The sequence below is a fragment of the Ascaphus truei genome, chromosome 4 (assembly GCF_040206685.1).
Source record: "Ascaphus truei isolate aAscTru1 chromosome 4, aAscTru1.hap1, whole genome shotgun sequence".
Taxonomy (NCBI): Eukaryota; Metazoa; Chordata; class Amphibia; order Anura; family Ascaphidae; genus Ascaphus; species Ascaphus truei.
In genome coordinates this window covers 159589914-159616548 of record NC_134486.1, presented here as the reverse complement: position 1 = coordinate 159616548, position 26635 = coordinate 159589914, and positions in this window count along the sequence as shown.

Genomic DNA, 26635 nt, shown 5'->3' with positions numbered 1-26635 from the left:
ATACACCATTTTAATAAAAAATATCACAAAATTCTTCTAAGTCCCTCGGGAAGAGTGAAAGACGCGCACGTTCATTTTCAGAGCTCCTAGACCTTCCTATAAGAAGTTAGCCAAAAAGTAGCTTCGAAAAACGCTTAGGTTAAGTTTCAGAGTTGCTTCTAATGTACCAAAGCTGGACTTAGACATAATTTCACTCTCACAACATTATGGCTGGTTGGAGACAGTCCGAACCACAAGTACCGGGTCCATGGTTCTGGGCGTATACTGGGGGGACGGGGATGACTCCCATTAACCCCTGACTATACCGGGGATACGCTTATCACAATGACTTTCTGGTCTGTGCTGAAGCAGGGCATTCTGGCAGCCAAGTGGCTTGACCTTTATTAGTGAGCCTGGTTACCCCCTCTCGGAACCACAGACTTAGAAATCGCCAGCTCATATACAGTGCATAAAATATATTTATATATATACCCTTATACACCATTTTAATAAAAAATATCACAAAATTCTTCTAAGTCCCTCGGGAAGAGTGAAAGACGCGCACGTTCATTTTCAGAGCTCCTAGACCTTCCTATTAGAAGTTAGCCAAAAAGTAGCTTCGAAAAACGCTTAGGTTAAGTTTCAGAGTTGCTTCTAATGTACCAAAGCTGGACTTAGACATAATTTCACTCTCACAACATTATGGCTGGTTGGAGACAGTCCGAACCACAAGTACCGAGTCCATGGTTCTGGGCGTATACTGGGGGGACGGGGACGACTCCCATTAACCCCTGACTATACCGGGGATATGCTTATCACAATGCCTATCTGGTCTGTGCTGAAGCAGGGCATTCTGGCAGCCAAGTGGCTTGACCTTTATTAGTGAGCCTGGTTACCCCCTCTCGGAACCACAGACTTAGAAATCGCCAGCTCATATACAGTGCATAAAATATATTTATATATATACCCTTATACACCATTTTAATAAAAAATATCACAAAATTCTTCTAAGTCCCTCGGGAAGAGTGAAAGATGCGCACGTTCATTTTCAGAGCTCCTAGACCTTCCTATTAGAAGTTAGCCAAAAAGTAGCTTCGAAAAACGCTTAGGTTAAGTTTCAGAGTTGCTTCTAATGTACCAAAGCTGGACTTAGACATAATTTCACTCTCACAACATTATGGCTGGTTGGAGACAGTCCGAACCACAAGTACCGAGTCCATGGTTCTGGGCGTATACTGGGGGGACGGGGACGACTCCCATTAACCCCTGACTATACCGGGGATATGCTTATCACAATGCCTTTCTGGTCTGTGCTGAAGCAGGGCATTCTGGCAGCCAAGTGGCTTGACCTTTATTAGTGAGCCTGGTTACCCCCTCTCGGAACCACAGACTTAGAAATCGCCAGCTCATATACAGTGCATAAAATATATTTATATATATACCCTTATACACCATTTTAATAAAAAATATCACAAAATTCTTCTAAGTCCCTCGGGAAGAGTGAAAGACGCGCACGTTCATTTTCAGAGCTCCTAGACCTTCCTATTAGAAGTTAGCCAAAAAGTAGCTTCGAAAAACGCTTAGGTTAAGTTTCAGAGTTGCTTTTAATGTACCAAAGCTGGACTTAGACATAATTTCACTCTCACAACATTATGGCTGGTTGGAGACAGTCCGAACCACAAGTACCGGGTCCATGGTTCTGGCCGTATACTGGGGGGACGGGGACGACTCCCATTAACCCCTGACTATACCGGGGATACGCTTATCACAATGCCTTTCTAGTCTGTGCTGAAGCAGGGCATTCTGGCAGCCAAGTGGCTTGACCTTTATTAGTGAGCCTGGTTACCCCCTCTCGGAACCACAGACTTAGAAATCGCCAGCTCATATACAGTGCATAAAATATATTTATATATATATACCCTTATACACCATTTTAATAAAAAATATCACAAAATTCTTCTATGTCCCTCGGGAAGAGTGAAAGACGCGCACGTTCATTTTCAGAGCTGCTAGACCTTCCTATAAGAAGTTAGCCAAAAAGTAGCTTCGAAAAACGCTTAGGTTAAGTTTCAGAGTTGCTTCTAATGTACCAAAGCTGGACTTAGACATAATTTCACTCTCACAACATTATAGCTGGTTGGAGACAGCCCGAACCACAAGTACCGAGTCCATGGTTCTGGGCGTATACTGGGGGGACGGGGACGACTCCCATTAACCCCTGACTATACCGGGGATACGCTTATCACAATGCCTTTCTGGTCTGTGCTGAAGCAGGGCATTCTGGCAGCCAAGTGGCTTGACCTTTATTAGTGAGCCTGGTTACCCCCTCTCGGAACCACAGACTTAGAAATCGCCAGCTCATATACAGTGCATAAAATATATTTATATATATACCCTTATACACCATTTTAAAAAAAAATATCACAAAATTCTTCTAAGTCCCTCGGGAAGAGTGAAAGACGCGCACGTTCATTTTCAGAGCTCCTAGACCTTCCTATAAGAAGTTAGCCAAAAAGTAGCTTCGAAAAACGCTTAGGTTAAGTTTCAGAGTTGCTTCTAATGTACCAAAGCTGGACTTAGACATAATTTCACTCTCACAACATTATGGCTGGTTGGAGACAGTCCGAACCACAAGTACCGGGTCCATGGTTCTGGCCGTATACTGGGGGGACGGGGACGACTCCCATTAACCCCTGACTATACCGGGGATACGCTTATCACAATGCCTTTCTAGTCTGTGCTGAAGCAGGGCATTCTGGCAGCCAAGTGGCTTGACCTTTATTAGTGAGCCTGGTTACCCCCTCTCGGAACCACAGACTTAGAAATCGCCAGCTCATATACAGTGCATAAAATATATTTATATATATACCCTTATACACCATTTTAATAAAAAATATCACAAAATTCTTCTAAGTCCCTCGGGAAGAGTGAAAGACGCGCACGTTCATTTTCAGAGCTCCTAGACCTTCCTATAAGAAGTTAGCCAAAAAGTAGCTTCGAAAAACGCTTAGGTTAAGTTTCAGAGTTGCTTCTAATGTACCAAAGCTGGACTTAGACATAATTTCACTCTCACAACATTATGGCTGGTTGGAGACAGTCCGAACCACAAGTACCGGGTCCATGGTTCTGGGCGTATACTGGGGGGACGGGGATGACTCCCATTAACCCCTGACTATACCGGGGATACGCTTATCACAATGACTTTCTGGTCTGTGCTGAAGCAGGGCATTCTGGCAGCCAAGTGGCTTGACCTTTATTAGTGAGCCTGGTTACCCCCTCTCGGAACCACAGACTTAGAAATCGCCAGCTCATATACAGTGCATAAAATATATTTATATATATACCCTTATACACCATTTTAATAAAAAATATCACAAAATTCTTCTAAGTCCCTCGGGAAGAGTGAAAGACGCGCACGTTCATTTTCAGAGCTCCTAGACCTTCCTATTAGAAGTTAGCCAAAAAGTAGCTTCGAAAAACGCTTAGGTTAAGTTTCAGAGTTGCTTCTAATGTACCAAAGCTGGACTTAGACATAATTTCACTCTCACAACATTATGGCTGGTTGGAGACAGTCCGAACCACAAGTACCGAGTCCATGGTTCTGGGCGTATACTGGGGGGACGGGGACGACTCCCATTAACCCCTGACTATACCGGGGATATGCTTATCACAATGCCTATCTGGTCTGTGCTGAAGCAGGGCATTCTGGCAGCCAAGTGGCTTGACCTTTATTAGTGAGCCTGGTTACCCCCTCTCGGAACCACAGACTTAGAAATCGCCAGCTCATATACAGTGCATAAAATATATTTATATATATACCCTTATACACCATTTTAATAAAAAATATCACAAAATTCTTCTAAGTCCCTCGGGAAGAGTGAAAGATGCGCACGTTCATTTTCAGAGCTCCTAGACCTTCCTATTAGAAGTTAGCCAAAAAGTAGCTTCGAAAAACGCTTAGGTTAAGTTTCAGAGTTGCTTTTAATGTACCAAAGCTGGACTTAGACATAATTTCACTCTCACAACATTATGGCTGGTTGGAGACAGTCCGAACCACAAGTACCGAGTCCATGGTTCTGGGCGTATACTGGGGGGACGGGGACGACTCCCATTAACCCCTGACTATACCGGGGATACGCTTATCACAATGCCTTTCTGGTCTGTGCTGAAGCAGGGCATTCTGGCAGCCAAGTGGCTTGACCTTTATTAGTGAGCCTGGTTACCCCCTCTCGGAACCACAGACTTAGAAATCGCCAGCTCATATACAGTGCATAAAATATATTTATATATATACCCTTATACACCATTTTAATAAAAAATATCACAAAATTCTTCTAAGTCCCTCGGGAAGAGTGAGAGACGCGCACGTTCATTTTCAGAGCTCCTAGACCTTCCTATAAGAAGTTAGCCAAAAAGTAGCTTCGAAAAACGCTTAGGTTAAGTTTCAGAGTTGCTTCTAATGTACCAAAGCTGGACTTAGACATAATTTCACTCTCACAACATTATGGCTGGTTGGAGACAGTCCGAACCACAAGTACCGGGTCCATGGTTCTGGGCGTATACTGGGGGGACGGGGATGACTCCCATTAACCCCTGACTATACCGGGGATACGCTTATCACAATGACTTTCTGGTCTGTGCTGAAGCAGGGCATTCTGGCAGCCAAGTGGCTTGACCTTTATTAGTGAGCCTGGTTACCCCCTCTCGGAACCACAGACTTAGAAATCGCCAGCTCATATACAGTGCATAAAATATATTTATATATATACCCTTATACACCATTTTAATAAAAAATATCACAAAATTCTTCTAAGTCCCTCGGGAAGAGTGAAAGACGCGCACGTTCATTTTCAGAGCTCCTAGACCTTCCTATTAGAAGTTAGCCAAAAAGTAGCTTCGAAAAACGCTTAGGTTAAGTTTCAGAGTTGCTTCTAATGTACCAAAGCTGGACTTAGGCATAATTTCACTCTCACAACATTATGGCTGGTTGGAGACAGTCCGAACCACAAGTACCGAGTCCATGGTTCTGGGCGTATACTGGGGGGACGGGGACGACTCCCATTAACCCCTGACTATACCGGGGATATGCTTATCACAATGCCTTTCTGGTCTGTGCTGAAGCAGGGCATTCTGGCAGCCAAGTGGCTTGACCTTTATTAGTGAGCCTGGTTACCCCCTCTCGGAACCACAGACTTAGAAATCGCCAGCTCATATACAGTGCATAAAATATATTTATATATATACCCTTATACACCATTTTAATAAAAAATATCACAAAATTCTTCTAAGTCCCTCGGGAAGAGTGAAAGACGCGCACGTTCATTTTCAGAGCTCCTAGACCTTCCTATTAGAAGTTAGCCAAAAAGTAGCTTCGAAAAACGCTTAGGTTAAGTTTCAGAGTAGCTTTTAATGTACCAAAGCTGGACTTAGACATAATTTCACTCTCACAACATTATGGCTGGTTGGAGACAGTCCGAACCACAAGTACCGAGTCCATGGTTCTGGGCGTATACTGGGGGGACGGGGACGACTCCCATTAACCCCTGACTATACCGGGGATACGCTTATCACAATGCCTTTCTGGTCTGTGCTGAAGCAGGGCATTCTGGCAGCCAAGTGGCTTGACCTTTATTAGTGAGCCTGGTTACCCCCTCTCGGAACCACAGACTTAGAAATCGCCAGCTCATATACAGTGCATAAAATATATTTATATATATACCCTTATACACCATTTTAATAAAAAATATCACAAAATTCTTCTAAGTCCCTCGGGAAGAGTGAGAGACGCGCACGTTCATTTTCAGAGCTCCTAGACCTTCCTATAAGAAGTTAGCCAAAAAGTAGCTTCGAAAAACGCTTAGGTTAAGTTTCAGAGTTGCTTCTAATGTACCAAAGCTGGACTTAGACATAATTTCACTCTCACAACATTATGGCTGGTTGGAGACAGTCCGAACCACAAGTACCGGGTCCATGGTTCTGGCCGTATACTGGGGGGACGGGGACGACTCCCATTAACCCCTGACTATACCGGGGATACGCTTATCACAATGCCTTTCTAGTCTGTGCTGAAGCAGGGCATTCTGGCAGCCAAGTGGCTTGACCTTTATTAGTGAGCCTGGTTACCCCCTCTCGGAACCACAGACTTAGAAATCGCCAGCTCATATACAGTGCATAAAATATATTTATATATATATACCCTTATACACCATTTTAATAAAAAATATCACAAAATTCTTCTATGTCCCTCGGGAAGAGTGAAAGACGCGCACGTTCATTTTCAGAGCTGCTAGACCTTCCTATAAGAAGTTAGCCAAAAAGTAGCTTCGAAAAACGCTTAGGTTAAGTTTCAGAGTTGCTTCTAATGTACCAAAGCTGGACTTAGACATAATTTCACTCTCACAACATTATGGCTGGTTGGAGACAGCCCGAACCACAAGTACCGAGTCCATGGTTCTGGGCGTATACTGGGGGGACGGGGACGACTCCCATTAACCCCTGACTATACCGGGGATACGCTTATCACAATGCCTTTCTGGTCTGTGCTGAAGCAGGGCATTCTGGCAGCCAAGTGGCTTGACCTTTATTAGTGAGCCTGGTTACCCCCTCTCGGAACCACAGACTTAGAAATCGCCAGCTCATATACAGTGCATAAAATATATTTATATATATACCCTTATACACCATTTTAATAAAAAATATCACAAAATTCTTCTAAGTCCCTCGGGAAGAGTGAAAGACGCGCACGTTCATTTTCAGAGCTCCTAGACCTTCCTATAAGAAGTTAGCCAAAAAGTAGCTTCGAAAAACGCTTAGGTTAAGTTTCAGAGTTGCTTCTAATGTACCAAAGCTGGACTTAGACATAATTTCACTCTCACAACATTATGGCTGGTTGGAGACAGTCCGAACCACAAGTACCGGGTCCATGGTTCTGGCCGTATACTGGGGGGACGGGGACGACTCCCATTAACCCCTGACTATACCGGGGATACGCTTATCACAATGCCTTTCTAGTCTGTGCTGAAGCAGGGCATTCTGGCAGCCAAGTGGCTTGACCTTTATTAGTGAGCCTGGTTACCCCCTCTCGGAACCACAGACTTAGAAATCGCCAGCTCATATACAGTGCATAAAATATATTTATATATATACCCTTATACACCATTTTAATAAAAAATATCACAAAATTCTTCTAAGTCCCTCGGGAAGAGTGAAAGACGCGCACGTTCATTTTCAGAGCTCCTAGACCTTCCTATAAGAAGTTAGCCAAAAAGTAGCTTCGAAAAACGCTTAGGTTAAGTTTCAGAGTTGCTTCTAATGTACCAAAGCTGGACTTAGACATAATTTCACTCTCACAACATTATGGCTGGTTGGAGACAGTCCGAACCACAAGTACCGGGTCCATGGTTCTGGGCGTATACTGGGGGGACGGGGATGACTCCCATTAACCCCTGACTATACCGGGGATACGCTTATCACAATGACTTTCTGGTCTGTGCTGAAGCAGGGCATTCTGGCAGCCAAGTGGCTTGACCTTTATTAGTGAGCCTGGTTACCCCCTCTCGGAACCACAGACTTAGAAATCGCCAGCTCATATACAGTGCATAAAATATATTTATATATATACCCTTATACACCATTTTAATAAAAAATATCACAAAATTCTTCTAAGTCCCTCGGGAAGAGTGAAAGACGCGCACGTTCATTTTCAGAGCTCCTAGACCTTCCTATTAGAAGTTAGCCAAAAAGTAGCTTCGAAAAACGCTTAGGTTAAGTTTCAGAGTTGCTTTTAATGTACCAAAGCTGGACTTAGACATAATTTCACTCTCACAACATTATGGCTGGTTGGAGACAGTCCGAACCACAAGTACCGAGTCCATGGTTCTGGGCGTATACTGGGGGGACGGGGACGACTCCCATTAACCCCTGACTATACCGGGGATACGCTTATCACAATGCCTTTCTGGTCTGTGCTGAAGCAGGGCATTCTGGCAGCCAAGTGGCTTGACCTTTATTAGTGAGCCTGGTTACCCCCTCTCGGAACCACAGACTTAGAAATCGCCAGCTCATATACAGTGCATAAAATATATTTATATATATACCCTTATACACCATTTTAATAAAAAATATCACAAAATTCTTCTAAGTCCCTCGGGAAGAATGAGAGACGCGCACGTTCATTTTCAGAGCTCCTAGACCTTCCTATAAGAAGTTAGCCAAAAAGTAGCTTCGAAAAACGCTTAGGTTAAGTTTCAGAGTTGCTTCTAATGTACCAAAGCTGGACTTAGACATAATTTCACTCTCACAACATTATGGCTGGTTGGAGACAGTCCGAACCACAAGTACCGGGTCCATGGTTCTGGCCGTATACTGGGGGGACGGGGACGACTCCCATTAACCCCTGACTATACCGGGGATACGCTTATCACAATGCCTTTCTAGTCTGTGCTGAAGCAGGGCATTCTGGCAGCCAAGTGGCTTGACCTTTATTAGTGAGCCTGGTTACCCCCTCTCGGAACCACAGACTTAGAAATCGCCAGCTCATATACAGTGCATAAAATATATTTATATATATATACCCTTATACACCATTTTAATAAAAAATATCACAAAATTCTTCTATGTCCCTCGGGAAGAGTGAAAGACGCGCACGTTCATTTTCAGAGCTGCTAGACCTTCCTATAAGAAGTTAGCCAAAAAGTAGCTTCGAAAAACGCTTAGGTTAAGTTTCAGAGTTGCTTCTAATGTACCAAAGCTGGACTTAGACATAATTTCACTCTCACAACATTATGGCTGGTTGGAGACAGTCCGAACCACAAGTACCGGGTTCATGGTTCTGGCCGTATACTGGGGGGACGGGGACGACTCCCATTAACCCCTGACTATACCGGGGATACGCTTATCACAATGCCTTTCTAGTCTGTGCTGAAGCAGGGCATTCTGGCAGCCAAGTGGCTTGACCTTTATTAGTGAGCCTGGTTACCCCCTCTCGGAACCACAGACTTAGAAATCGCCAGCTCATATACAGTGCATAAAATATATTTATATATATATACCCTTATACACCATTTTAATAAAAAATATCACAAAATTCTTCTATGTCCCTCGGGAAGAGTGAAAGACGCGCACGTTCATTTTCAGAGCTGCTAGACCTTCCTATAAGAAGTTAGCCAAAAAGTAGCTTCGAAAAACGCTTAGGTTAAGTTTCAGAGTTGCTTCTAATGTACCAAAGCTGGACTTAGACATAATTTCACTCTCACAACATTATGGCTGGTTGGAGACAGCCCGAACCACAAGTACCGAGTCCATGGTTCTGGGCGTATACTGGGGGGACGGGGACGACTCCCATTAACCCCTGACTATACCGGGGATACGCTTATCACAATGCCTTTCTGGTCTGTGCTGAAGCAGGGCATTCTGGCAGCCAAGTGGCTTGACCTTTATTAGTGAGCCTGGTTACCCCCTCTCGGAACCACAGACTTAGAAATCGCCAGCTCATATACAGTGCATAAAATATATTTATATATATACCCTTATACACCATTTTAATAAAAAATATCACAAAATTCTTCTAAGTCCCTCGGGAAGAGTGAAAGACGCGCACGTTCATTTTCAGAGCTCCTAGACCTTCCTATAAGAAGTTAGCCAAAAAGTAGCTTCGAAAAACGCTTAGGTTAAGTTTCAGAGTTGCTTCTAATGTACCAAAGCTGGACTTAGACATAATTTCACTCTCACAACATTATGGCTGGTTGGAGACAGTCCGAACCACAAGTACCGGGTCCATGGTTCTGGCCGTATACTGGGGGGACGGGGACGACTCCCATTAACCCCTGACTATACCGGGGATACGCTTATCACAATGCCTTTCTAGTCTGTGCTGAAGCAGGGCATTCTGGCAGCCAAGTGGCTTGACCTTTATTAGTGAGCCTGGTTACCCCCTCTCGGAACCACAGACTTAGAAATCGCCAGCTCATATACAGTGCATAAAATATATTTATATATATATACCCTTATACACCATTTTAATAAAAAATATCACAAAATTCTTCTATGTCCCTCGGGAAGAGTGAAAGACGCGCACGTTCATTTTCAGAGCTCCTAGACCTTCCTATAAGAAGTTAGCCATAAAGTAGCTTCGAAAAACGCTTAGGTTAAGTTTCAGAGTTGCTTCTAATGAACCAAAGCTGGACTTAGACATAATTTCACTCTCACAACATTATGGCTGGTTGGAGACAGTCCGAACCACAAGTACCGGGTCCATGGTTCTGGCCGTATACTGGGGGGACGGGGACGACTCCCATTAACCCCTGACTATACCGGGGATACGCTTATCACAATGCCTTTCTGGTCTGTGCTGAAGCAGGGCATTCTGGCAGCCAAGTGGCTTGACCTTTATTAGTGAGCCTGGTTACCCCCTCTCGGAACCACAGACTTAGAAATCGCCAGCTCATATACAGTGCATAAAATATATTTATATATATACCCTTATACACCATTTTAATAAAAAATATCACAAAATTCTTCTAAGTCCCTCGGGAAGAGTGAGAGACGCGCACGTTCATTTTCAGAGCTCCTAGACCTTCCTATAAGAAGTTAGCCAAAAAGTAGCTTCGAAAAACGCTTAGGTTAAGTTTCAGAGTTGCTTCTAATGTACCAAAGCTGGACTTAGACATAATTTCACTCTCACAACATTATGGCTGGTTGGAGACAGTCCGAACCACAAGTACCGGGTCCATGGTTCTGGCCGTATACTGGGGGGACGGGGACGACTCCCATTAACCCCTGACTATACCGGGGATACGCTTATCACAATGCCTTTCTAGTCTGTGCTGAAGCAGGGCATTCTGGCAGCCAAGTGGCTTGACCTTTATTAGTGAGCCTGGTTACCCCCTCTCGGAACCACAGACTTAGAAATCGCCAGCTCATATACAGTGCATAAAATATATTTATATATATATACCCTTATACACCATTTTAATAAAAAATATCACAACATTCTTCTATGTCCCTCGGGAAGAGTGAAAGACGCGCACGTTCATTTTCAGAGCTCCTAGACCTTCCTATAAGAAGTTAGCCATAAAGTAGCTTCGAAAAACGCTTAGGTTAAGTTTCAGAGTTGCTTCTAATGAACCAAAGCTGGACTTAGACATAATTTCACTCTCACAACATTATGGCTGGTTGGAGACAGTCCGAACCACAAGTACCGGGTCCATGGTTCTGGCCGTATACTGGGGGGACGGGGACGACTCCCATTAACCCCTGACTATACCGGGGATACGCTTATCACAATGCCTTTCTGGTCTGTGCTGAAGCAGGGCATTCTGGCAGCCAAGTGGCTTGACCTTTATTAGTGAGCCTGGTTACCCCCTCTCGGAACCACAGACTTAGAAATCGCCAGCTCATATACAGTGCATAAAATATATTTATATATATACCCTTATACACCATTTTAATAAAAAATATCACAAAATTCTTCTAAGTCCCTCGGGAAGAGTGAGAGACGCGCACGTTCATTTTCAGAGCTCCTAGACCTTCCTATAAGAAGTTAGCCAAAAAGTAGCTTCGAAAAACGCTTAGGTTAAGTTTCAGAGTTGCTTCTAATGTACCAAAGCTGGACTTAGACATAATTTCACTCTCACAACATTATGGCTGGTTGGAGACAGTCCGAACCACAAGTACCGGGTCCATGGTTCTGGCCGTATACTGGGGGGACGGGGACGACTCCCATTAACCCCTGACTATACCGGGGATACGCTTATCACAATGCCTTTCTAGTCTGTGCTGAAGCAGGGCATTCTGGCAGCCAAGTGGCTTGACCTTTATTAGTGGAGCCTGGTTACCCCCTCTCGGAACCACAGACTTAGAAATCGCCAGCTCATATACAGTGCATTAAATATATTTATATATATATACCCTTATACACCATTTTAATAAAAAATATCACAAAATTCTTCTATGTCCCTCGGGAAGAGTGAAAGACGCGCACGTTCATTTTCAGAGCTGCTAGACCTTCCTATAAGAAGTTAGCCAAAAAGTAGCTTCGAAAAACGCTTAGGTTAAGTTTCAGAGTTGCTTCTAATGTACCAAAGCTGGACTTAGACATAATTTCACTCTCACAACATTATGGCTGGTTGGAGACAGCCCGAACCACAAGTACCGAGTCCATGGTTCTGGGCGTATACTGGGGGGACGGGGACGACTCCCATTAACCCCTGACTATACCGGGGATACGCTTATCACAATGCCTTACTGGTCTGTGCTGAAGCAGGGCATTCTGGCAGCCAAGTGGCTTGACCTTTATTAGTGAGCCTGGTTACCCCCTCTCGGAACCACAGACTTAGAAATCGCCAGCTCATATACAGTGCATAAAATATATTTATATATATACCCTTATACACCATTTTAATAAAAAATATCACAAAATTCTTCTAAGTCCCTCGGGAAGAGTGAAAGACGCGCACGTTCATTTTCAGAGCTCCTAGACCTTCCTATAAGAAGTTAGCCAAAAAGTAGCTTCGAAAAACGCTTAGGTTAAGTTTCAGAGTTGCTTCTAATGTACCAAAGCTGGACTTAGACATAATTTCACTCTCACAACATTATGGCTGGTTGGAGACAGTCCGAACCACAAGTACCGGGTCCATGGTTCTGGCCGTATACTGGGGGGACGGGGACGACTCCCATTAACCCCTGACTATACCGGGGATACGCTTATCACAATGCCTTTCTAGTCTGTGCTGAAGCAGGGCATTCTGGCAGCCAAGTGGCTTGACCTTTATTAGTGAGCCTGGTTACCCCCTCTCGGAACCACAGACTTAGAAATCGCCAGCTCATATACAGTGCATAAAATATATTTATATATATATACCCTTATACACCATTTTAATAAAAAATATCACAACATTCTTCTATGTCCCTCGGGAAGAGTGAAAGACGCGCACGTTCATTTTCAGAGCTCCTAGACCTTCCTATAAGAAGTTAGCCATAAAGTAGCTTCGAAAAACGCTTAGGTTAAGTTTCAGAGTTGCTTCTAATGAACCAAAGCTGGACTTAGACATAATTTCACTCTCACAACATTATGGCTGGTTGGAGACAGTCCGAACCACAAGTACCGGGTCCATGGTTCTGGCCGTATACTGGGGGGACGGGGACGACTCCCATTAACCCCTGACTATACCGGGGATACGCTTATCACAATGCCTTTCTGGTCTGTGCTGAAGCAGGGCATTCTGGCAGCCAAGTGGCTTGACCTTTATTAGTGAGCCTGGTTACCCCCTCTCGGAACCACAGACTTAGAAATCGCCAGCTCATATACAGTGCATAAAATATATTTATATATATACCCTTATACACCATTTTAATAAAAAATATCACAAAATTCTTCTAAGTCCCTCGGGAAGAGTGAGAGACGCGCACGTTCATTTTCAGAGCTCCTAGACCTTCCTATAAGAAGTTAGCCAAAAAGTAGCTTCGAAAAACGCTTAGGTTAAGTTTCAGAGTTGCTTCTAATGTACCAAAGCTGGACTTAGACATAATTTCACTCTCACAACATTATGGCTGGTTGGAGACAGTCCGAACCACAAGTACCGGGTCCATGGTTCTGGCCGTATACTGGGGGGACGGGGACGACTCCCATTAACCCCTGACTATACCGGGGATACGCTTATCACAATGCCTTTCTAGTCTGTGCTGAAGCAGGGCATTCTGGCAGCCAAGTGGCTTGACCTTTATTAGTGAGCCTGGTTACCCCCTCTCGGAACCACAGACTTAGAAATCGCCAGCTCATATACAGTGCATTAAATATATTTATATATATATACCCTTATACACCATTTTAATAAAAAATATCACAAAATTCTTCTATGTCCCTCGGGAAGAGTGAAAGACGCGCACGTTCATTTTCAGAGCTGCTAGACCTTCCTATAAGAAGTTAGCCAAAAAGTAGCTTCGAAAAACGCTTAGGTTAAGTTTCAGAGTTGCTTCTAATGTACCAAAGCTGGACTTAGACATAATTTCACTCTCACAACATTATGGCTGGTTGGAGACAGCCCGAACCACAAGTACCGAGTCCATGGTTCTGGGCGTATACTGGGGGGACGGGGACGACTCCCATTAACCCCTGACTATACCGGGGATACGCTTATCACAATGCCTTACTGGTCTGTGCTGAAGCAGGGCATTCTGGCAGCCAAGTGGCTTGACCTTTATTAGTGAGCCTGGTTACCCCCTCTCGGAACCACAGACTTAGAAATCGCCAGCTCATATACAGTGCATAAAATATATTTATATATATATACCCTTATACACCATTTTAATAAAAAATATCACAACATTCTTCTATGTCCCTCGGGAAGAGTGAAAGACGCGCACGTTCATTTTCAGAGCTCCTAGACCTTCCTATAAGAAGTTAGCCATAAAGTAGCTTCGAAAAACGCTTAGGTTAAGTTTCAGAGTTGCTTCTAATGAACCAAAGCTGGACTTAGACATAATTTCACTCTCACAACATTATGGCTGGTTGGAGACAGTCCGAACCACAAGTACCGGGTCCATGGTTCTGGCCGTATACTGGGGGGACGGGGACGACTCCCATTAACCCCTGACTATACCGGGGATACGCTTATCACAATGCCTTTCTGGTCTGTGCTGAAGCAGGGCATTCTGGCAGCCAAGTGGCTTGACCTTTATTAGTGAGCCTGGTTACCCCCTCTCGGAACCACAGACTTAGAAATCGCCAGCTCATATACAGTGCATAAAATATATTTATATATATACCCTTATACACCATTTTAATAAAAAATATCACAAAATTCTTCTAAGTCCCTCGGGAAGAGTGAGAGACGCGCACGTTCATTTTCAGAGCTCCTAGACCTTCCTATAAGAAGTTAGCCAAAAAGTAGCTTCGAAAAACGCTTAGGTTAAGTTTCAGAGTTGCTTCTAATGTACCAAAGCTGGACTTAGACATAATTTCACTCTCACAACATTATGCTGGTTGGAGACAGTCCGAACCACAAGTACCGGGTCCATGGTTCTGGCCGTATACTGGGGGGACGGGGACGACTCCCATTAACCCCTGACTATACCGGGGATACGCTTATCACAATGCCTTTCTAGTCTGTGCTGAAGCAGGGCATTCTGGCAGCCAAGTGGCTTGACCTTTATTAGTGAGCCTGGTTACCCCCTCTCGGAACCACAGACTTAGAAATCGCCAGCTCATATACAGTGCATTAAATATATTTATATATATATACCCTTATACACCATTTTAATAAAAAATATCACAAAATTCTTCTATGTCCCTCGGGAAGAGTGAAAGACGCGCACGTTCATTTTCAGAGCTGCTAGACCTTCCTATAAGAAGTTAGCCAAAAAGTAGCTTCGAAAAACGCTTAGGTTAAGTTTCAGAGTTGCTTCTAATGTACCAAAGCTGGACTTAGACATAATTTCACTCTCACAACATTATGGCTGGTTGGAGACAGCCCGAACCACAAGTACCGAGTCCATGGTTCTGGGCGTATACTGGGGGGACGGGGACGACTCCCATTAACCCCTGACTATACCGGGGATACGCTTATCACAATGCCTTACTGGTCTGTGCTGAAGCAGGGCATTCTGGCAGCCAAGTGGCTTGACCTTTATTAGTGAGCCTGGTTACCCCCTCTCGGAACCACAGACTTAGAAATCGCCAGCTCATATACAGTGCATAAAATATATTTATATATATACCCTTATACACCATTTTAATAAAAAATATCACAAAATTCTTCTAAGTCCCTCGGGAAGAGTGAAAGACGCGCACGTTCATTTTCAGAGCTCCTAGACCTTCCTATAAGAAGTTAGCCAAAAAGTAGCTTCGAAAAACGCTTAGGTTAAGTTTCAGAGTTGCTTCTAATGTACCAAAGCTGGACTTAGACATAATTTCACTCTCACAACATTATGGCTGGTTGGAGACAGTCCGAACCACAAGTACCGGGTCCATGGTTCTGGCCGTATACTGGGGGGACGGGGACGACTCCCATTAACCCCTGACTATACCGGGGATACGCTTATCACAATGCCTTTCTAGTCTGTGCTGAAGCAGGGCATTCTGGCAGCCAAGTGGCTTGACCTTTATTAGTGAGCCTGGTTACCCCCTCTCGGAACCACAGACTTAGAAATCGCCAGCTCATATACAGTGCATAAAATATATTTATATATATACCCTTATACACCATTTTAATAAAAAATATCTCAAAATTCTTCTAAGTCCCTCGGGAAGAGTGAAAGACGCGCACGTTCATTTTCAGAGCTCCTAGACCTTCCTATAAGAAGTTAGCCAAAAAGTAGCTTCGAAAAACGCTTAGGTTAAGTTTCAGAGTTGCTTCTAATGTACCAAAGCTGGACTTAGACATAATTTCACTCTCACAACATTATGGCTGGTTGGAGACAGTCCGAACCACAAGTACCGAGTCCATGGTTCTGGCCGTATACTGGGGGGACGGGGACGACTCCCATTAACCCCTGACTATACCGGGGATACGCTTATCACAATGCCTTTCTAGTCTGTGCTGAAGCAGGGCATTCTGGCAGCCAAGTGGCTTGACCTTTATTAGTGAGCCTGGTTACCCCCTCTCGGAACCACAGACTTAGAAATCGCCAGCTCATATACAGTGCATAAAATATATTTATATATATATACCCTTATACACCATTTTAATAAAAAATATCACAAAATTCTTCTATGTCCCTCGGGAAGAGTGAAAGACGCGCACGTTCATTTTCAGAGCTCGTAGACCTTCCTATAAGAAGTTAGCCAAAAAGTAGCTTCGAAAAACGCTTAGGTTAAGTTTCAGAGTTGCTTCTAATGTACCAAAGCTGGACTTCGACATAATTTCACTCTCACAACATTATGGCTGGTTGGAGACAGTCCGAACCACAAGTACCGGGTCCATGGTTCTGGCCGTATACTGGGGGGACGGGGACGACTCCCATTAACCCCTGACTATACCGGGGATACGCTTATCACAATGCCTTTCTAGTCTGTGCTGAAGCAGGGCATTCTGGCAGCCAAGTGGCTTGACCTTTATTAGTGAGCCTGGTTACCCCCTCTCGGAACCACAGACTTAGAAATCGCCAGCTCATATACAGTGCATAAAATATATTTATATATATATACCCTTATACACCATTTTAATAAAAAATATCACAACATTCTTCTATGTCCCTCGGGAAGAGTGAAAGACGCGCACGTTCATTTTCAGAGCTCCTAGACCTTCCTATAAGAAGTTAGCCATAAAGTAGCTTCGAAAAACGCTTAGGTTAAGTTTCAGAGTTGCTTCTAATGAACCAAAGCTGGACTTAGACATAATTTCACTCTCACAACATTATGGCTGGTTGGAGACAGTCCGAACCACAAGTACCGGGTCCATGGTTCTGGCCGTATACTGGGGGGACGGGGACGACTCCCATTAACCCCTGACTATACCGGGGATACGCTTATCACAATGCCTTTCTGGTCTGTGCTGAAGCAGGGCATTCTGGCAGCCAAGTGGCTTGACCTTTATTAGTGAGCCTGGTTACCCCCTCTCGGAACCACAGACTTAGAAATCGCCAGCTCATATACAGTGCATAAAATATATTTATATATATACCCTTATACACCATTTTAATAAAAAATATCACAAAATTCTTCTAAGTCCCTCGGGAAGAGTGAGAGACGCGCACGTTCATTTTCAGAGCTCCTAGACCTTCCTATAAGAAGTTAGCCAAAAAGTAGCTTCGAAAAACGCTTAGGTTAAGTTTCAGAGTTGCTTCTAATGTACCAAAGCTGGACTTAGACATAATTTCACTCTCACAACATTATGGCTGGTTGGAGACAGTCCGAACCACAAGTACCGGGTCCATGGTTCTGGCCGTATACTGGGGGGACGGGGACGACTCCCATTAACCCCTGACTATACCGGGGATACGCTTATCACAATGCCTTTCTAGTCTGTGCTGAAGCAGGGCATTCTGGCAGCCAAGTGGCTTGACCTTTATTAGTGGAGCCTGGTTACCCCCTCTCGGAACCACAGACTTAGAAATCGCCAGCTCATATACAGTGCATTAAATATATTTATATATATATACCCTTATACACCATTTTAATAAAAAATATCACAAAATTCTTCTATGTCCCTCGGGAAGAGTGAAAGACGCGCACGTTCATTTTCAGAGCTGCTAGACCTTCCTATAAGAAGTTAGCCAAAAAGTAGCTTCGAAAAACGCTTAGGTTAAGTTTCAGAGTTGCTTCTAATGTACCAAAGCTGGACTTAGACATAATTTCACTCTCACAACATTATGGCTGGTTGGAGACAGCCCGAACCACAAGTACCGAGTCCATGGTTCTGGGCGTATACTGGGGGGACGGGGACGACTCCCATTAACCCCTGACTATACCGGGGATACGCTTATCACAATGCCTTACTGGTCTGTGCTGAAGCAGGGCATTCTGGCAGCCAAGTGGCTTGACCTTTATTAGTGAGCCTGGTTACCCCCTCTCGGAACCACAGACTTAGAAATCGCCAGCTCATATACAGTGCATAAAATATATTTATATATATACCCTTATACACCATTTTAATAAAAAATATCACAAAATTCTTCTAAGTCCCTCGGGAAGAGTGAAAGACGCGCACGTTCATTTTCAGAGCTCCTAGACCTTCCTATAAGAAGTTAGCCAAAAAGTAGCTTCGAAAAACGCTTAGGTTAAGTTTCAGAGTTGCTTCTAATGTACCAAAGCTGGACTTAGACATAATTTCACTCTCACAACATTATGGCTGGTTGGAGACAGTCCGAACCACAAGTACCGGGTCCATGGTTCTGGCCGTATACTGGGGGGACGGGGACGACTCCCATTAACCCCTGACTATACCGGGGATACGCTTATCACAATGCCTTTCTAGTCTGTGCTGAAGCAGGGCATTCTGGCAGCCAAGTGGCTTGACCTTTATTAGTGAGCCTGGTTACCCCCTCTCGGAACCACAGACTTAGAAATCGCCAGCTCATATACAGTGCATAAAATATATTTATATATATACTGTATACCCTTATACACCATTTTAATAAAAAATATCACAACATTCTTCTATGTCCCTCGGGAAGAGTGAAAGACGCGCACGTTCATTTTCAGAGCTCCTAGACCTTCCTATAAGAAGTTAGCCATAAAGTAGCTTCGAAAAACGCTTAGGTTAAGTTTCAGAGTTGCTTCTAATGAACCAAAGCTGGACTTAGACATAATTTCACTCTCACAACATTATGGCTGGTTGGAGACAGTCCGAACCACAAGTACCGGGTCCATGGTTCTGGCCGTATACTGGGGGGACGGGGACGACTCCCATTAACCCCTGACTATACCGGGGATACGCTTATCACAATGCCTTTCTGGTCTGTGCTGAAGCAGGGCATTCTGGCAGCCAAGTGGCTTGACCTTTATTAGTGAGCCTGGTTACCCCCTCTCGGAACCACAGACTTAGAAATCGCCAGCTCATATACAGTGCATAAAATATATTTATATATATACCCTTATACACCATTTTAATAAAAAATATCACAAAATTCTTCTAAGTCCCTCGGGAAGAGTGAGAGACGCGCACGTTCATTTTCAGAGCTCCTAGACCTTCCTATAAGAAGTTAGCCAAAAAGTAGCTTCGAAAAACGCTTAGGTTAAGTTTCAGAGTTGCTTCTAATGTACCAAAGCTGGACTTAGACATAATTTCACTCTCACAACATTATGGCTGGTTGGAGACAGTCCGAACCACAAGTACCGGGTCCATGGTTCTGGCCGTATACTGGGGGGACGGGGACGACTCCCATTAACCCCTGACTATACCGGGGATACGCTTATCACAATGCCTTTCTAGTCTGTGCTGAAGCAGGGCATTCTGGCAGCCAAGTGGCTTGACCTTTATTAGTGAGCCTGGTTACCCCCTCTCGGAACCACAGACTTAGAAATCGCCAGCTCATATACAGTGCATTAAATATATTTATATATATATACCCTTATACACCATTTTAATAAAAAATATCACAAAATTCTTCTATGTCCCTCGGGAAGAGTGAAAGACGCGCACGTTCATTTTCAGAGCTGCTAGACCTTCCTATAAGAAGTTAGCCAAAAAGTAGCTTCGAAAAACGCTTAGGTTAAGTTTCAGAGTTGCTTCTAATGTACCAAAGCTGGACTTAGACATAATTTCACTCTCACAACATTATGGCTGGTTGGAGACAGCCCGAACCACAAGTACCGAGTCCATGGTTCTGGGCGTATACTGGGGGGACGGGGACGACTCCCATTAACCCCTGACTATACCGGGGATACGCTTATCACAATGCCTTACTGGTCTGTGCTGAAGCAGGGCATTCTGGCAGCCAAGTGGCTTGACCTTTATTAGTGAGCCTGGTTACCCCCTCTCGGAACCACAGACTTAGAAATCGCCAGCTCATATACAGTGCATAAAATATATTTATATATATATACCCTTATACACCATTTTAATAAAAAATATCACAACATTCTTCTATGTCCCTCGGGAAGAGTGAAAGACGCGCACGTTCATTTTCAGAGCTCCTAGACCTTCCTATAAGAAGTTAGCCATAAAGTAGCTTCGAAAAACGCTTAGGTTAAGTTTCAGAGTTGCTTCTAATGAACCAAAGCTGGACTTAGACATAATTTCACTCTCACAACATTATGGCTGGTTGGAGACAGTCCGAACCACAAGTACCGGGTCCATGGTTCTGGCCGTATACTGGGGGGACGGGGACGACTCCCATTAACCCCTGACTATACCGGGGATACGCTTATCACAATGCCTTTCTGGTCTGTGCTGAAGCAGGGCATTCTGGCAGCCAAGTGGCTTGACCTTTATTAGTGAGCCTGGTTACCCCCTCTCGGAACCACAGACTTAGAAATCGCCAGCTCATATACAGTGCATAAAATATATTTATATATATACCCTTATACACCATTTTAATAAAAAATATCACAAAATTCTTCTAAGTCCCTCGGGAAGAGTGAGAGACGCGCACGTTCATTTTCAGAGCTCCTAGACCTTCCTATAAGAAGTTAGCCAAAAAGTAGCTTCGAAAAACGCTTAGGTTAAGTTTCAGAGTTGCTTCTAATGTACCAAAGCTGGACTTAGACATAATTTCACTCTCACAACATTATGCTGGTTGGAGACAGTCCGAACCACAAGTACCGGGTCCATGGTTCTGGCCGTATACTGGGGGGACGGGGACGACTCCCATTAACCCCTGACTATACCGGGGATACGCTTATCACAATGCCTTTCTAGTCTGTGCTGAAGCAGGGCATTCTGGCAGCCAAGTGGCTTGACCTTTATTAGTGAGCCTGGTTACCCCCTCTCGGAACCACAGACTTAGAAATCGCCAGCTCATATACAGTGCATTAAATATATTTATATATATATACCCTTATACACCATTTTAATAAAAAATATCACAAAATTCTTCTATGTCCCTCGGGAAGAGTGAAAGACGCGCACGTTCATTTTCAGAGCTGCTAGACCTTCCTATAAGAAGTTAGCCAAAAAGTAGCTTCGAAAAACGCTTAGGTTAAGTTTCAGAGTTGCTTCTAATGTACCAAAGCTGGACTTAGACATAATTTCACTCTCACAACATTATGGCTGGTTGGAGACAGCCCGAACCACAAGTACCGAGTCCATGGTTCTGGGCGTATACTGGGGGGACGGGGACGACTCCCATTAACCCCTGACTATACCGGGGATACGCTTATCACAATGCCTTACTGGTCTGTGCTGAAGCAGGGCATTCTGGCAGCCAAGTGGCTTGACCTTTATTAGTGAGCCTGGTTACCCCCTCTCGGAACCACAGACTTAGAAATCGCCAGCTCATATACAGTGCATTAAATATATTTATATATATATACCCTTATACACCATTTTAATAAAAAATATCACAAAATTCTTCTATGTCCCTCGGGAAGAGTGAAAGACGCGCACGTTCATTTTCAGAGCTGCTAGACCTTCCTATAAGAAGTTAGCCAAAAAGTAGCTTCGAAAAACGCTTAGGTTAAGTTTCAGAGTTGCTTCTAATGTACCAAAGCTGGACTTAGACATAATTTCACTCTCACAACATTATGGCTGGTTGGAGACAGCCCGAACCACAAGTACCGAGTCCATGGTTCTGGGCGTATACTGGGGGGACGGGGACGACTCCCATTAACCCCTGACTATACCGGGGATACGCTTATCACAATGCCTTACTGGTCTGTGCTGAAGCAGGGCATTCTGGCAGCCAAGTGGCTTGACCTTTATTAGTGAGCCTGGTTACCCCCTCTCGGAACCACAGACTTAGAAATCGCCAGCTCATATACAGTGCATAAAATATATTTATATATATATACCCTTATACACCATTTTAATAAAAAATATCACAACATTCTTCTATGTCCCTCGGGAAGAGTGAAAGACGCGCACGTTCATTTTCAGAGCTCCTAGACCTTCCTATAAGAAGTTTGCCATAAAGTAGCTTCGAAAAACGCTTAGGTTAAGTTTCAGAGTTGCTTCTAATGAACCAAAGCTGGACTTAGACATAATTTCACTCTCACAACATTATGGCTGGTTGGAGACAGTCCGAACCACAAGTACCGGGTCCATGGTTCTGGCCGTATACTGGGGGGACGGGGACGACTCCCATTAACCCCTGACTATACCGGGGATACGCTTATCACAATGCCTTTCTGGTCTGTGCTGAAGCAGGGCATTCTGGCAGCCAAGTGGCTTGACCTTTATTAGTGAGCCTGGTTACCCCCTCTCGGAACCACAGACTTAGAAATCGCCAGCTCATATACAGTGCATAAAATATATTTATATATATACCCTTATACACCATTTTAATAAAAAATATCACAAAATTCTTCTAAGTCCCTCGGGAAGAGTGAGAGACGCGCACGTTCATTTTCAGAGCTCCTAGACCTTCCTATAAGAAGTTAGCCAAAAAGTAGCTTCGAAAAACGCTTAGGTTAAGTTTCAGAGTTGCTTCTAATGTACCAAAGCTGGACTTAGACATAATTTCACTCTCACAACATTATGCTGGTTGGAGACAGTCCGAACCACAAGTACCGGGTCCATGGTTCTGGCCGTATACTGGGGGGACGGGGACGACTCCCATTAACCCCTGACTATACCGGGGATACGCTTATCACAATGCCTTTCTAGTCTGTGCTGAAGCAGGGCATTCTGGCAGCCAAGTGGCTTGACCTTTATTAGTGAGCCTGGTTACCCCCTCTCGGAACCACAGACTTAGAAATCGCCAGCTCATATACAGTGCATTAAATATATTTATATATATATACCCTTATACACCATTTTAATAAAAAATATCACAAAATTCTTCTATGTCCCTCGGGAAGAGTGAAAGACGCGCACGTTCATTTTCAGAGCTGCTAGACCTTCCTATAAGAAGTTAGCCAAAAAGTAGCTTCGAAAAACGCTTAGGTTAAGTTTCAGAGTTGCTTCTAATGTACCAAAGCTGGACTTAGACATAATTTCACTCTCACAACATTATGGCTGGTTGGAGACAGCCCGAACCACAAGTACCGAGTCCATGGTTCTGGGCGTATACTGGGGGGACGGGGACGACTCCCATTAACCCCTGACTATACCGGGGATACGCTTATCACAATGCCTTACTGGTCTGTGCTGAAGCAGGGCATTCTGGCAGCCAAGTGGCTTGACCTTTATTAGTGAGCCTGGTTACCCCCTCTCGGAACCACAGACTTAGAAATCGCCAGCTCATATACAGTGCATAAAATATATTTATATATATACCCTTATACACCATTTTAATAAAAAATATCACAAAATTCTTCTAAGTCCCTCGGGAAGAGTGAAAGACGCGCACGTTCATTTTCAGAGCTCCTAGACCTTCCTATAAGAAGTTAGCCAAAAAGTAGCTTCGAAAAACGCTTAGGTTAAGTTTCAGAGTTGCTTCTAATGTACCAAAGCTGGACTTAGACATAATTTCACTCTCACAACATTATGGCTGGTTGGAGACAGTCCGAACCACAAGTACCGGGTCCATGGTTCTGGCCGTATACTGGGGGGACGGGGACGACTCCCATTAACCCCTGACTATACCGGGGATACGCTTATCACAATGCCTTTCTAGTCTGTGCTGAAGCAGGGCATTCTGGCAGCCAAGTGGCTTGACCTTTATTAGTGAGCCTGGTTACCCCCTCTCGGAACCACAGACTTAGAAATCGCCAGCTCATATACAGTGCATAAAATATATTTATATATATACCCTTATACACCATTTTAATAAAAAATATCTCAAAATTCTTCTAAGTCCCTCGGGAAGAGTGAAAGACGCGCACGTTCATTTTCAGAGCTCCTAGACCTTCCTATAAGAAGTTAGCCAAAAAGTAGCTTCGAAAAACGCTTAGGTTAAGTTTCAGAGTTGCTTCTAATGTACCAAAGCTGGACTTAGACATAATTTCACTCTCACAACATTATGGCTGGTTGGAGACAGTCCGAACCACAAGTACCGGGTCCATGGTTCTGGCCGTATACTGGGGGGACGGGGACGACTCCCATTAACCCCTGACTATACCGGGGATACGCTTATCACAATGCCTTTCTAGTCTGTGCTGAAGCAGGGCATTCTGGCAGCCAAGTGGCTTGACCTTTATTAGTGAGCCTGGTTACCCCCTCTCGGAACCACAGACTTAGAAATCGCCAGCTCATATACAGTGCATAAAATATATTTATATATATACCCTTATACACCATTTTAATAAAAAATATCTCAAAATTCTTCTAAGTCCCTCGGGAAGAGTGAAAGACGCGCACGTTCATTTTCAGAGCTCCTAGACCTTCCTATAAGAAGTTAGCCAAAAAGTAGCTTCGAAAAACGCTTAGGTTAAGTTTCAGAGTTGCTTCTAATGTACCAAAGCTGGACTTAGACATAATTTCACTCTCACAACATTATGGCTGGTTGGAGACAGTCCGAACCACAAGTACCGAGTCCATGGTTCTGGCCGTATACTGGGGGGACGGGGACGACTCCCATTAACCCCTGACTATACCGGGGATACGCTTATCACAATGCCTTTCTAGTCTGTGCTGAAGCAGGGCATTCTGGCAGCCAAGTGGCTTGACCTTTATTAGTGAGCCTGGTTACCCCCTCTCGGAACCACAGACTTAGAAATCGCCAGCTCATATACAGTGCATAAAATATATTTATATATATATACCCTTATACACCATTTTAATAAAAAATATCACAAAATTCTTCTATGTCCCTCGGGAAGAGTGAAAGACGCGCACGTTCATTTTCAGAGCTCGTAGACCTTCCTATAAGAAGTTAGCCAAAAAGTAGCTTCGAAAAACGCTTAGGTTAAGTTTCAGAGTTGCTTCTAATGTACCAAAGCTGGACTTCGACATAATTTCACTCTCACAACATTATGGCTGGTTGGAGACAGTCCGAACCACAAGTACCGGGTCCATGGTTCTGGGCGTATACTGGGGGGACGGGGACGACTCCCATTAACCCCTGACTATACCGGGGATACGCTTATCACAATGGCTTTCTGGTCTGTGCTGAAGCAGGGCATTCTGGCAGCCAAGTGGCTTGACCTTTATTAGTGAGCCTGGTTACCCCCTCTCGGAACCACAGACTTAGAAATCGCCAGCTCATATACAGTGCATAAAATATATTTATATATATATACCCTTATACACCATTTTAATTAAAAATATCACAAAATTCTTCTAAGTCCCTCGGGAAGAGTGAAAGACGCGCACGTTCATTTTCAGAGCTCCTAGACCTTCCTATAAGAAGTTAGCCAAAAAGTAGCTTCGAAAAACGCTTAGGTTAAGTTTCAGAGTTGCTTCTAATGTACCAAAGCTGGACTTAGACATAATTTCACTCTCACAACATTATGGCTGGTTGGAGACAGTGCGAACCACAAGTACCGGGTCCATGGTTCTGGGCGTATACTGGGGGGACGGGGACGACTCCCATTAACCCCTGACTATACCGGGGATACGCTTATCACAATGCCTTTCTAGTCTGTGCTGAAGCAGGGCATTCTGGCAGCCAAGTGGCTTGACCTTTATTAGTGAGCCTGGTTACCCCCTCTCGGAACCACAGACTTAGAAATCGCCAGCTCATATACAGTGCATAAAATATATTTATATATATACCCTTATACACCATTTTAATAAAAAATATCACAAAATTCTTCTAAGTCCCTCGGGAAGAGTGAAAGACGCGCACGTTCATTTTCAGAGCTCCTAGACCTTCCTATAAGAAGTTAGCCAAAAAGTAGCTTCGAAAAACGCTTAGGTTAAGTTTCAGAGTTGCTTCTAATGTACCAAAGCTGGACTTAGACATAATTTCACTCTCACAACATTATGGCTGGTTGGAGACAGTCCGAACCACAAGTACCGAGTCCATGGTTCTGGCCGTATACTGGGGGGACGGGGACGACTCCCATTAACCCCTGACTATACCGGGGATACGCTTATCACAATGCCTTTCTAGTCTGTGCTGAAGCAGGGCATTCTGGCAGCCAAGTGGCTTGACCTTTATTAGTGAGCCTGGTTACCCCCTCTCGGAACCACAGACTTAGAAATCGCCAGCTCATATACAGTGCATAAAATATATT